Source organism: Phyllostomus discolor, chromosome 12, assembly GCF_004126475.2.
Source record: "Phyllostomus discolor isolate MPI-MPIP mPhyDis1 chromosome 12, mPhyDis1.pri.v3, whole genome shotgun sequence".
Classification (NCBI taxonomy): Eukaryota; Metazoa; Chordata; class Mammalia; order Chiroptera; family Phyllostomidae; genus Phyllostomus; species Phyllostomus discolor.
This window is the reverse complement of record NC_040914.2, coordinates 15132389-15145676: the sequence shown is the minus strand read 5'-3', so window position 1 is coordinate 15145676 and position 13288 is coordinate 15132389.

The following is a 13288-nucleotide window of genomic DNA, read 5'->3' as shown; positions in this document are numbered from 1 at the left end:
AGATAAGTTCCTTTAACATTTCATATAATAAGGGCTAGGTGATGATGAACTCCTTTAACTTGACCTAATCTAAGCAGCACTTTATCTGCCCTTCTCTTCTATATGATAGCTTTGCTGGATAGAGTAATCTTAGATGTAGGTCTTTGCCTTTCATGACTTGGGATACTTCTTTCCAGCCCCTTCTTGCCTGCAAGATTTCTTTTGAGAAATTAGCTGATAGTCTTATGGGCACTCTTTTGTAGGTAACTCTCTCCTTTTCTCTTGCCACTTTTAAGATTCTCTCTTTATATTTAATCTTGGCTAATGTAATTATGATGTGACTTGGTGTGTTCCTCCTTGAGTTGAACTTCTTTGGGACTCTCTGAGCTTCCTGAACTTCCTGAAAGTCTATTTCCTTTGCCAGATTGGGGAAGTTATCCATTATTTTTTTCAAATAAGTTTTCAATTTCTTGCTCTTCCTCTTCTCCTACTGGCACCCCTATGATTCTGATGTTGGAACATTTAAAGATACCCTGGAGGTTCCTAAGCCTCTCCTCATTTTTTCGAATTCTTGTTTTTTCATTCTGTTCTGGTTGAATGTTTCTTTCTTCTTTCCACTCCATACTGTTGATTTTGAGTCCTGGTTTCCTTCCCATCACTGTTGTTTCCCTGTAGATTTTTCTTTATTTCACATAATGCAACCTTCATTTCTGCCTGTGTCTTATTTATGCTGTCAAAGTACCCAGTGAGTTCCTGGAGCATCCTGATAACCAGTGTTTTGAACTGTGTATCTGATAGGCTGGCTCTCTCTTCATTGCTTAGTTGTATTTTTTCTGGAGCTTTGAACTGTTCTTTCATTTGGGCCTTGTTTTTTTTTTTTTTTTGGTTTGGGCATGCCTGTTACATAGTAAGGGGTGGAGCTGTAGGTGTTCACCAGGGTGGGGCTACCCACCTAGCTGCGGTTTTGATGCTGTATGTGGGGGAGGTGTCTGAGAGGGAACAGTGCCAGTTGCTCCACTCTCTGCTGGTTTTCAGTCACTTCCCCTGTTACCCACAATCTAATTGGCCCTTTCCAGTGCTGATTCCTGGGTAGGTGGGTTTGTGTATGTTCTAGGACTCTGTGGGTCTCTACAACAAACTCTCCTGTGAGGCTGGGAGTTTCTGCTGCTGCTGCTGCATCAATCCCACAGGTGTTTTCAGTGAGAGGCTTTGAGGTTTTATTTCCCTGTACTGGAACCCTGGGTTGTGTGGTCTCTCTCGCTTCCTAGTTGTTCCTCCCAGTTTATCTGCCTGTGAATGTGGGAGCATCCAGTTGTGCAGCCTCTGCCTTGTCCACTCCAGTCCTCCAGCTGCCACCTTGCTGTGAGTCCTCTCCACCTGGCTGTCCATCCCTGCCCCCCTACTGGTCTGGATGAATGTTTCTTCTTTAATTCCTTGGTTGTTGGATTTCCATACAGTTCGATTTTCTGTCAGTTCTGGTTGTTTTTGTTTTTAAATATATTACTGTCCTTTTGGTTGTGCAAGGAGGCACAGTGTGTCTACCTATGCCTCCATCTTGGCTGGGAGTCCAGAAGTTTCGCTTTTAGACAAATGAGGATATGAGAGGCAGTAGGACCAGACTTAGAACCAAGGAAGCAGGCTGGCAGGCTGCTGCCTTCCCTCCCTCCCCAACCCTACTACAAAAGTGTCCTCAGCTACTGTACATATTTAAAAAAAATTTTTAGCTAATAGTAAAGTATAAGGTTTTTTTTCTTTGTCAAAACAGTGGAACTGTGTCTGATGTTCCCTTTGGTCCCAGGAACCACGGAAGGCAGGATGGAGTCCAGGGTGGGGGCAGCTGAGTGTGTGCCTGTGTGTGGAGTGTGGGCCCATGTTTCCAGGTGGGACCCAGGTCCAGCCACTGCTGGGACTCTGTCGAGTCTGGCAAGCCCCCTGCAGGGCTCTGTTTGAAGGGTTCCCTGGTGGTGGTCTGTTGGTGGTGTCCACTGTATGGGGACAGGCCAGGACCCACTCCACCATGAGCAGATGTTTGCTGATTTTTTTTTAAGTTTTGCATGTGAGCCAGAGGGTTCTTATTTTATTTTTTAACCCACCATGCCCCCACACTGAATGTCATTGGAAATTTTTTGGTCCCTGGCCCTTTTCCTCACTGCCTTACTTCTCACCTCTGCTCCATGTCTGACAGCCCATTGTTTCCAGAAGCAGGGCCAGTGGGAGATGGGGACCACCTCAGTGGACCCTTGGAATCTGACTTGCAGGGTGGCCCCCAACCCAGCAGCCCTGAGCATCTGGTAGGGAAGGGGTCCTTCCAGCAGCTGTTTGTTGTGGCCGTGGAGGACTGTCCAGTGCGGCTGGGATCCTGGCACTTGTCTTGCTGTCCCAGGTGTGTGTGAGGGCAGGGGGAGGGGCAAGTGAATAGAGGTGTGGACATACCCCTGCTAAAGCACAATCACCTTAGTCTCACCTCCCCCCGGCATCCTGGCCTTGACATGCTACCCCAGCATCATCACAAAACACAATGTCCTGGTCACATGGTGGGTCCCTGGGGCCACAGAAGGGTGGGCTGTGGCTCCAGCTGGCCCCCCAAAGAAAGCAGGAGTCCCCAGTTTCTGTGCCTTATGGGCCTTAGCTGGGGGCTCACATTCCCCACCCTTTTTGTGGGAAGGACCCTACCCAGCCTCTCCTTGTCTTGTCCTCAGAGAGGGCTTGTCCCTGTATTTCCTCCACACCCCTGCTGCACTGGGTTGGGCATTAGGCCCCCTTGTTTCAGGGGCCCAAGGAGGCACCCCTGGCTCCAGGGACACTGTGTTGGTCTAGAGGGGTGGGGAGAGGGGCAGAGCAGGAGAAACATCCTCACCAGGAGAGCCAAAGACAGGGTTCTGCCTGACCCCAGGAGCCACACCCATTCCTATCCACCCTGCCCTGCCAGGGTGACCTTCTGCTCTTCCTTCTTCCCCATGCCCTGCCTTCTCTGGCCTGCACACGCCATCCCACCAGGGGAGGCCAGGAAGAAGCAGGAATGGAGATCACAGGCCAATGAAAGAAGATGGGGGTCCACTCTGCCTCCCCTGACTGCTCCACCCTCCCTCCATCTCCCATAGGATGGGCCATGTGCCTTGTCCTCCTGGACTGCCCATACCCAGCCTTCTGGAAGTGATTTTGCACTCTACCTACTGTAAGGAGAGGAGCCCATAGGGAAACGTGAACGGGAGGACTCCAGTGATATGGCTGAGAATAAACTAAATGACTTTGTAGAAAAATAACAATAAAACAAACAAATAAGAAAATATAAATGAAAGCACAAACAGAAATAGACACACAGATACAGAGAACAGTCAGATGGTGGCCAGAGGGGAGGGTGTTTGGTAGATTGGGGGGAAGTGAAGGGATCAGAGTACAGATGGGAAGAGACAACAGTCACAGGGATGGAGAGCACAGCACAGGGATGTGTGCATTAGTGCTGCAGCAGCTGTGCACGTGGCTGCGTGTGTCCTGGGACACTCTGTAAAGTGCGTGTGTGTCCAACCACTGTGCTGTCCACCTGCAACTAACACAAAATAATATTGAAGGTCAACTGTACTGACAGTCAGGGAAAGACCTGTCTGCTCATCTCTACAGGGCACACAGCTTTGCTTAGGGTGGGGCCTCCTGGTCTCTGTCTACAGTTGTCTGCTTCTGATGTCACAATGACCAGGGCAGTTACCTGACCCCTGGGTGGGGTGCAGCTCTCACTCTGTGTATTGGCAGCGATGAGGAAAAAGCCTTGCGGTTTTCCTACTGTCCCCACCCCCCTCTCTCCCCATCCCCCTTCCACTGCCTCTTCCTCCACACCTGGCATCAACCATGGCCATAGGAAGGCCCCCAATCCTGTTGCTCCCCCACCTCACCAAACCAAGTTCCCAACTCTTAATCATGGGACCCCTCCTCACTTGAGAGCCTTTAAGGCCTATGGCCTTCAAGGGATGGCTGAGGTTCCCAGCTCCCCCTGCCCTGCCATCCCCTCTTCCCCTCTGGACCTCCACCCTGTCCTCTTAAACTTTGTCCCTAATTTTCAATCTCCCTATGCCCCACTACCCCCTTCTAACCTTTCTCTGGCCTCATGTCGTCCTTGCAAAAGGCGCACCAGAGCCCGCATCCCACTCACCCAGCCTCCTCCTCCTCCCACAATCTCGTCTGTCTTGGGCCCACCTGGAAACTGTTCCCGGTCCCAGGAGTCCCAGCGAGTGGGGACACAGACCTCTGGGAGCTTCATGAATCGGGCACCTGCTGGGTGCAAGGAGCACAACAGGCAGGGCAGCCGCTACAGGTAACCTGGTGGGCCCTCCAGCGCTCCAGGAAGCCCCCATCTCCACAGTGAATTCTCAGCCATTTCACTGTCTGGCTCCTGTCACCAGGTGGATGGCCTTCCTAGACACTGGTCCACTGGTCAAAGAAAATGTAACAGGCTCCTGAGCGTCCACACATTGCCCTGCCAGTCTCTCCCAGTGGCTATGAGAAGAGGGCTGGGCTTGGGGGACTTGGGGCAGCTTTCCCTGCAGGCCCCTTCCCCTCCACATGACCAAGCACAGCCCCCTCCTTCAGAAAAGGCACAGGTGCCCTGTGCCTGGCACATACCCCACTCCCTAAACCAGCCTCCCCAGGGGTTGTGACTAGGGGCCTTTTAGCCAATCAAGGACTGCCTGGGTGGGTGGGGCAGGGGCAGTGGCAGTGGGAGGACAGGTGAAGCCCTGCCTGAGGTACTGGAGCCTGGGGGCTGGGGGAGGGCTGAGTCCCCTCTAGGGCAGAGCATCCTCTTCACTGTGATCCTGGGCACTCAGGGGCAGGGCTGGCTCTGCAGTGGAGCTGGCCCTCAGCTTCCTGTAGGATCAAGACTGTGTTTCAGCAGGCTTTCTGCAGGCAGCATTAGGCAGTTGGGGAGAAAGCTCCAGGTGGAAGTGGAGGCTGTCGGGAGGGGACTCTCTGAGGCCTCCAAGCCCACACACCCTGTGTCCCTCCCTCCCTTCGCTGCAGGCCCCAAGACACCCAGAGGAACTCCCGTTTCCCACCCTTGTCAGAGACAAGGACAGGCCAAACTGGCCAGAAATCGAAGAACTCATGTTTAAACCCTTCTGGCTTCTCATCTGTGCCAGACAGTTCAAGACTGGACAGCCGCAAATCGGCAGCACGTCCTTCTTGTAGGGTGAGTTCTGGGTTGCTGACTGAGTAAGGGGAGGGGCCCCTGAAAACACACACCGCAAGACTGCCTGCCCCCTCCAAGGGCTGCATCCTGGGCTGCCTTTTCTGACCACAACCTAGGGTGCTCAAGGTCTAAAATTATACTCTCTCTTGGTCCCTGTAGAATTCTCGGTCTTAATAACCACTTTCCTGTGGTGAAGTCAGGTGCTGAAGACACACCCAACAACTGGAACCCCCTTCTCCAGGATCTGCAGGGTTTGAAGAGCTGGGGAGCATGATTTTTATGGCTGATGATGTGGAGTTTGCAAAATATTATTAAGTGAATGCATTCTGCCCAGAAATGCCAACCTTGAGCTCTGAGCTCTAGTGTCAAGTGCAGTCGGAGAGCCAGATGGAGGAAGAGTTGAGGACCCTGCTCCCCAAGACACTTCCTCAGCAGCTTGACCTCATTCTTCATCCCTCCATCTGCTCCAGGAACTAGGTTCTACCCCAAGAGAAGCCCCTTCCCTTTGTAGTGTGTGGTCCCCCAGGCACTAGCATCTCAGACAGGACTGATCAAGAAAAGAGCTGGGCAGTGCCCACCCAAGGAAGGAGACTGGAAACCCAGCACTTTGGGGCCATGGACCACAGGCCCGTCCCACTGAGTTCTTTTGTCCCCTACCTAGGACAAAAGTAAGAGTAGGTCCTCAGACCCTCAGCTTATACCCTCAGACCCAACCCCGGGGCTGCAGGACAATGCAGAGACCTGGGGAAGAAACTTGTGGGGAGGGTTCATGGTTGGTTAGTCCCATCGCTCTCCATCTTTCATTCAGACTTGCCCTCTCAGGACAGCCATTTGACCCACAGGTAGGGTGGTGGGAGCTATGTCATAGCCTACTTCATTTCCCAAGTGCTACTTGGGAGTAACATTTTAGGAACCTTTCAGAAAGACCAGGCCCTCTGACTGACGGTGGAAATTGTTGACAGAGAACTGGAAGAGTTCTCTGGAAGAAGTGCAGCTGGAGTCCAGGTTCCCATAAACATATGATCGGACTTGGAGGCTTTACTTCTTTCCAACTAGAATGACGTCCTTCAATTTTCTGAGAGAAAGGAAGAAGAGCCAAGGTCATAGAGGTCATGGAGGGCTTCCGGCTGCCCCAGTGCTGTGGAAGGAAGACAGCTGCTGGCAAGACCCAGACCCTCCTCAGAGTCCTGGCCTGGCCTCCTGCTTTAGGTCCCAAAGAGTTTCCTATTTTCCAGAGCTGGTAGAATGAAGCCAAAAGACTATCAGCTGTCCTCACAGACTCTGTCCCTCATTCCACTGTCTCAGCACCAGTCAACCTTCCCATGACCCTCCTTCAACTGAGACACTATCAGGAAATGGCAAATATTTTTTACGATGGTAGAAAATATTGGTTAAAACCATTTCACAGAAACACAGGGCAAAAGACTTGGGTGTGCAGGGCGGGCTCAACCACTTCTGGGTCCTGTGATTACATGTAGATAATTTTGATTGTTGTTATGTATTTTATAATGAATAAATGGCATTAAATGATCTTTAGTAAAGCAAATTGATTCCATATGAGCCCATCCTGACAGCTTTAATTCTTCAAGTGGCCACTCAGAAGGCCCTTGCTAAGGTGGTACATGACTCACCTGATTATCAGAATAAGAACAACTAACCACATTTTGGAGAAATCATCTCAGTATGTTTGCTTTATTTGGTGGTTCCATCAGCATCTGTGCTGCATGGTTTACAAATTTGGACAAATCAGCATTAGCCTTCTCCTAGATGAGGCTTCACCACACGATTTCCTCTGAATGATTCAGGGGAAGACTTCTTCAATGGCTGACATTTTTATCCAGAATTCACGGAACACCAGTTGCTTTTTATCACATACTGAATCTGTATTTAATGTTAAGGCATAAGGCCAGAACTAAAATCACAGTCATCTCATTCAAGGAAACCAATTTAAAAAATTTGTTCAGTTTGTGTTAAATTTGCTAACACATTCTGTAAAAGTTGATTAACTTTGACTAGGGAGACAAAAGATAGAGCAGGAAACACTGTCTGGCACAGGACAGCTAGCTCAGTGTACACCAAAAGAGTCACAACTTCTAACCCTTTACAGAGAAGCATCAGAGGAATCATAAATACTGATGACTTGCCAGGTAGCCTCCAGCCAAACTACTCAATAAGCCTCGAGTGACATTTTGAGTGATAACTCAATAGGATTCTAGGAATTTATTTTGAGAGGTAAAATGAGAGGTCATCTGTAGGCATCACCCTGGACTCAAAGTGTGTTACAGACACCTGGTTTCTATGAGCTGAGGTCACCACTTTGAAGTGCCCCTGGCCCTCTGAACCACTCCTGCAGGTAGGACTTCTGTGGGCTCACTGCTGCCCAAAGGATGTCCCTTTCCAGGACTCAGTCCTGGTCACTGGCTCACCTTAAAGGCTCCTCCACATACTGGCTTGACCTTCCATTGGCTTTGGGACTTTCTCTTCTGCTTCCTCTCAGCAGTTCCTTTCTGTCTTCATGGGTTCCAGTCTCTGTGCCACCCCTTTCCATAGTGCTCTTCCCAGGGTTTCCTGCTTGCTCATTCCCTCATATGGGACATGGTCTCACACAGACCCATCGGTTTCCTCCACTGTCCTTACAATGAAGACTCCCCACTCAGCATCTCCCAGGGTGGGCCATCTCCTTTGGGACTCCAAACCTGCAGGTCCCAAATGGAGCCACCTTTCTCCCAGTCCCATCCTGGAGCCCCACCCACATTGCCTCTGCTTTTGACTTCTCCCCTAATGCATCTAGTCCCACTTTTGGAAACAACAGAGTCATTCTACTTCACATCATTCTTTCTCTCACTCACTTCATTAGCTCCCCTGGCCCATTGGTTACACACCCCTTCAAAAATTCCTGGAATCAGCATTTTATTCTTTATGCCTCCTCTGTCCTCACTCAGGCTGTATCTCCTCCAGGAAGTATAAAGAATGTCTTATTCATCTTTGTGTCCCTAATGCTGTGCGCATAGCAAGTCCTCAGTCAATGATTTCTATTACTGAACTGGAACACAGAATTTAAAGGTGGGTTTTCCTGAACTGACATTAAGAAGAGTGAGTACTCAGTGTTAATCTCAGTAAATGTGACTCACTGTGCTTCTACAAAATGTTATTCTGCTTCTATGAAGAAGCTATTAAAAGCTTGAGGTAGTAATTTGTTCTCTTAGGCAAGGTTGATTTTGGTTACAATACACCTATATGGCTGTAACTGTATTTTATCTGTCCATTTCACAGAACTGTTGAAAAAAGGGATTCCCCTTAATGTCATTTTCTCTCACCTCTGGCATTTCCTTTCCCATGTGGTTCCCATTAGTGTGTCCAATGCTTCTTTATTAGTGTAGTCACAACCATAGTAAAAAATTCCACCAAATTTGTTTTCTCTAAGTTATAACTTACGTATTACTCCATACAACTGAAAACCCAATACAATTCTAGATACACCACAATTAACCTCATTTTCACTTCTGTAAGCATGATGTTTTCCATCCTACATGTATCACTCTCTATGGGATTTATTCCTTAATTGTTTCCATTGAGTTTGGGACTTTCTGAAAATCTTTTAGATTCATTACTTTCCAAATATAGGTTTCATGAAGAGTTTTAGTCTTCAATTGCACCCCAAGTGGTGGGGATGTCTGGAGGCTTCACCCTGGCTTGTGGGCTGGGAAGAGCCTGAGGATCATGCCGTGTAGAAGACATGTGACTATGTTTTGTAGCACCCTGGCTCTGTCCTCTCTGAGTGTCCCTCTTGAAGGCCCTGCCACCACCCTTCCTGCTCAGGGCTCTGGAAGTGCTTGGAGGCCAGGAGGGGGACCGCAGGGAGGGACAGGAGATGGTCAGGTACCAAATATGAGGTAGTGGAGCTCCACAAGGTTGGTGGGTGTTTCAGGGTGTGCCTGTCATGGTTTAGCTGTGTGTTTGGGTGAGCATGTGCACTTTTCTGACTTTAGACCTCCTTATACATTTATGTTTTGTATTATAAAGATTTGTATCTTTGGGTATAAGTGTCTCTCTGTGAGTGTATCTGTAACGGTACATGTAGGGGATTGTGTGTGTTTGTATGCACACCCTTGCACTCCTCTGAATGTTTTTCTGGGTGCAGATGTGTCATTGGGCATGTAAACATGTGTGCGTGGGTGCCTGTCCCTATATGTGTGTATCTCTGTGTCTGTATGTATATGTCCATGCAACTGAGGGTGGGTGTGCACTATTCTGGCTGTGATCCTGGGAAGGGCTGAGGAAAGAACACAACACACAGCACAATTATTCAGGACCCTGGAGCTGAACTAATTGACCAGAACCCTCTTTACATCAAGCTGGTTTCTTACACACTGGAGGCCCCCTAGAATCCAGCTCAGAAGGAGAGCTGCCCTGGTGAAGCAAATAATGAGCAGACATGGAGTCCCACCTCCACTCACTGCCTGGGCCCCTCAGGGAAACAGGAGGCTGAGTTCGGCTGGGGTGGCACTGGGGCCAGGACCACTCACTCTAGTGTTCTGAGGCAGGCCATTTCTTTCTTTAAATTTTTTTTTTTTTAATTTTAATCATCGTCCAAGTACAGTTTTATGCCTTTTACTCCCATTCCAGCCCACCCACCCAGCCCTCCCCACCTCCCTCCCATTTCCACCCCCTCTAGTTTTTGTCCACGTGTCCTCAATATTTGTTCCTGTAAACCCTTCCCATTCTCCCCTGAAATTCCCTCTTCTCTCCCCTCTGGTCATCATCAGCCTGTCCTCTATTTTGGTGTCTCTGACTATATTTTGCTTGTTTGTTTGTTTTGTTTAGGTTCCTGTTAAAGGTGAGATCATATGGTATTTGTCTTTCACTGCCTGGCTTATTTTGCTTAGCATAATGCTTTCCAGCTCCATACATGTTGTTGCAAAGGGTAAGAGCTCCTTCTTTCTTTTTGCTGCATAGAATTCCATTGTGGAAATGTACCATAGTTTTTTGATCCATTCATTTACTGATGAGCACCTAGGTTGCTTCCAGCACTTAGCTATTATAATTTGTGCTGCTATGAACATTGGGGTATGAAGGTCTTTTTGGATTGGTGTTTCAGGGTTCTTAGGATATAGCCCTAGCAGTGTAATTGCTGGGTCAAAAGGCAGATCCAGTTTTAATTTTCTGAGGAAGTTCCATACTGTTTTCCATAGTGGTTGTACCAGACTGCAGTCCCACTAACAGTGCACCAGGGTCCCCCTTTCTCCACAACCTCTCGAACACTTGTTGTTTGTTGCTTTGTTTATGATGGCCATTCTGACTGGTGTGAAGTGGTATCTCATTGTGGTTTTAATTTGCATCTCTCTGATAGCTAGTGATATTGAACATCTTTTCATGTGTCTTTGGATCCTCTGTATGTCCTCCTTGGAGAAGTGTCTGTTCAAGTCCTTTGCCCATTTCTTAATTGGGTTCCTTGTCTTCTTAGAGTGGAGTCATGTAAGTTCTTTATATATTTTGGAGATTAAACCCTTGTCTAGGGTATCATTGGCAAATATGTTTCCCATACAGTTGGTTCTCTTTTTATTTTAATACTGTTTTCTTTAGCCGTGCAGAAGCTTTTTATTTTGATGAGGTCCAATTTGTTCATTCTTTTCTTTATGTCCCTTGCTCTAGGGGACATATTAGTAAAAAAGTTTCAGTGTGAAATATCTGAGATTTTCCTACCTACGTTCTCCTCTAGGACTTTAATGGTGTCACAGTTTATATTTAAGTCTTTTATCCACCTTGAGTTAATTTTTCTGTAAGGTTTAAGTTGGTGCTCGAGTTTCATTATTTTGCACGTGGCTGTCCAGTTCTCCCAACACCATTTGTTGAAGAGGCTATTTTTACTCCATTTTATGTTGCTGCTTTCTTTGTCAAATATTAATTGACCATAGAGGCTGGGGTTTATTTTTGGGCTCTCTGTTCTGTTCTGTTCCATTGGTCCATGTGCCTGTTTTTATGCCAGTACCATGCTGTTTTGATTACAGTGGCCTTGTAATATAGTTTAGTATCAGGTATTGTGATCCCTCTTACTTTACTCTTTTTTTTTTTGCATTTAATTTTTTTTTATTTCAATCATTGTTCAAGTACAGTTTTCTCCCCCCTACTCCCATTCCAGCCCCTCCACCCAACCCTACCCCCTTCCCCCCATTACCCCCCACCCTTAGTTTTTGTCCATGTGTCCTCCAAATTTGTTCCTGTAATCCCTACCCATTCCCCCCTGAAATTCCCTCTTCTCTCCCCTCTGGCCACTGTGAGACTATCCCCTATTTCAGTGTCTTTGGTTATATTTTGCTAGTTTTTTGTTTTGTTTTGTTTTGTTGTTTAGATTCCTGTTAAAGGTGATGTCATGTGGTATTTGTCTTTCACTGCCTGGCTTGTTTCACTTAGCATAATGCTTTCCAGCTCCATCCATGCTGTTGCAAAGGGTATGAGCTCCTTCTTTCTTTCTGCTGCATAGAATTCCATTGTGTAAATGTACCATAGTTTTTTGATCCATTCATTTACTGATGGGCATCTAGGTTGCTTCCAGCACCTAGCTATTGTAAATTGTGCTGCTATGAACATCGGGGTGCAAAGGTTCTTTTGTATTGGTGTTTTAGTGTTCTTAGGATAGAGTCCCAGCAATGGAATTGCTGGGTCAAAAGGCAGATCCATTTTCAGTTTTCTGAGGAAGTTCCAAACTGCTTTCCATAATGGTTGTACCAGTCTGCAGTCCCACCAACAGTGCACTAGGGACCCTGTTTCTCCACATCCTCTCCAACACTTGTTGTTTGTTGCTTTGTTTATGATGGCCATTCTGACTGGTGTGAAGTGGTATCTCATTGTGGTTTTAATTTGCATCTCTCTGATGGCTAGCGATATTGAACATCGCTTCATGTGTCTTTGGATTTTCTGTATGTCCTCCTTGGAGAAGTGTCTGTTCAAGTCTTTTGCCCATTTTTTAATTGGGTTACTTGTCTTCTTAGAGTGGAGTCATGTAAGTTCTTTATATATTTTGGAGATTAAACCCTTGTCTGAGGTATCATTAGCAAATATGTTTTCCCATACAGTTGGTTCTCTTTTTATTTTGATACTGTTTTCCTTAGCTGTGCAAAAGCTTTTAATTTTGATGAGGTCCCATTTGTTTATTCTTTCCTTTATGTCCCTTGCTCTAGGAGACAAGTCAGTAAAAAAGTTTCTGTGTGAAATATCTGAGATTTTCCTACCTACGTTCTCTTCTAGGACTTTAATGGTGTCACGCTTTATATTTAAGTCTTTTATCCACCTTGAATCTATTTTTGTATAAGGTGTAAGTTGGTGCTCGAGTTTCATTTTTTTGCACGTAGCTGTCCAGTTCTCCCAACACCATTTGTTGAAGAGGCTATTTTTATTCCATTTTATGTTGCTGCTTCCTTTGTCAAATATTAATTGACCGTAGAGGCTTGGGTTTATTTCTGGGCTCTCTGTTCTGTTCCATTGGTCCATGTGCCTGTTTTTATGCCAGTACCATGCTGTTTTGATTACAGTGGCCTTGTAATATAGTTTAGTATCAGGTATTGTGATCCCTCTTACTTTACTCTTTTTTCTCAAAATTGCAGTTGCTTTTCGGGGTCGTTTATGGTTCGATATACATTTTTGAAGTGTTCATTCTATGTCTGTGAAATAAACCATTGGTACTTTAATAGGTATTGCATCGAATGTGTAAATTGCTTTGGGTAGTATGGACATTATGACGATGTTAATTCTTCCAATCCATGAACACAGTACATGTTCCCATTTGTTTGTGTCTTCCTTGATTTCTTCCCTCAGTGTTATGTAGTTTTCTGAATACAGGTCTTTTACTTCTTTGGTTAGGTTTATTCCTAGGTATTTTATTTTTCTTTTTGCTGTTTAAAATGGGATTTTTTTTCTTGGTTTCTGCTTCTGCTGTTTCATTGATGATGTACAGAAATGCCTTTGATTTCTGGATATTGACTTTGTATCCTGCTGTTTTGCCAAATTCATTTATTAGGTCAAGCAGTTTTTCTGGTGGGGTCTATAGGATTTTCTATGTATACTATCATGTCATCTGCAAACAGTGACAGTTTTGTTTTGTCCTTTCCGATTTGGATGCCTTTTATTTCTTTT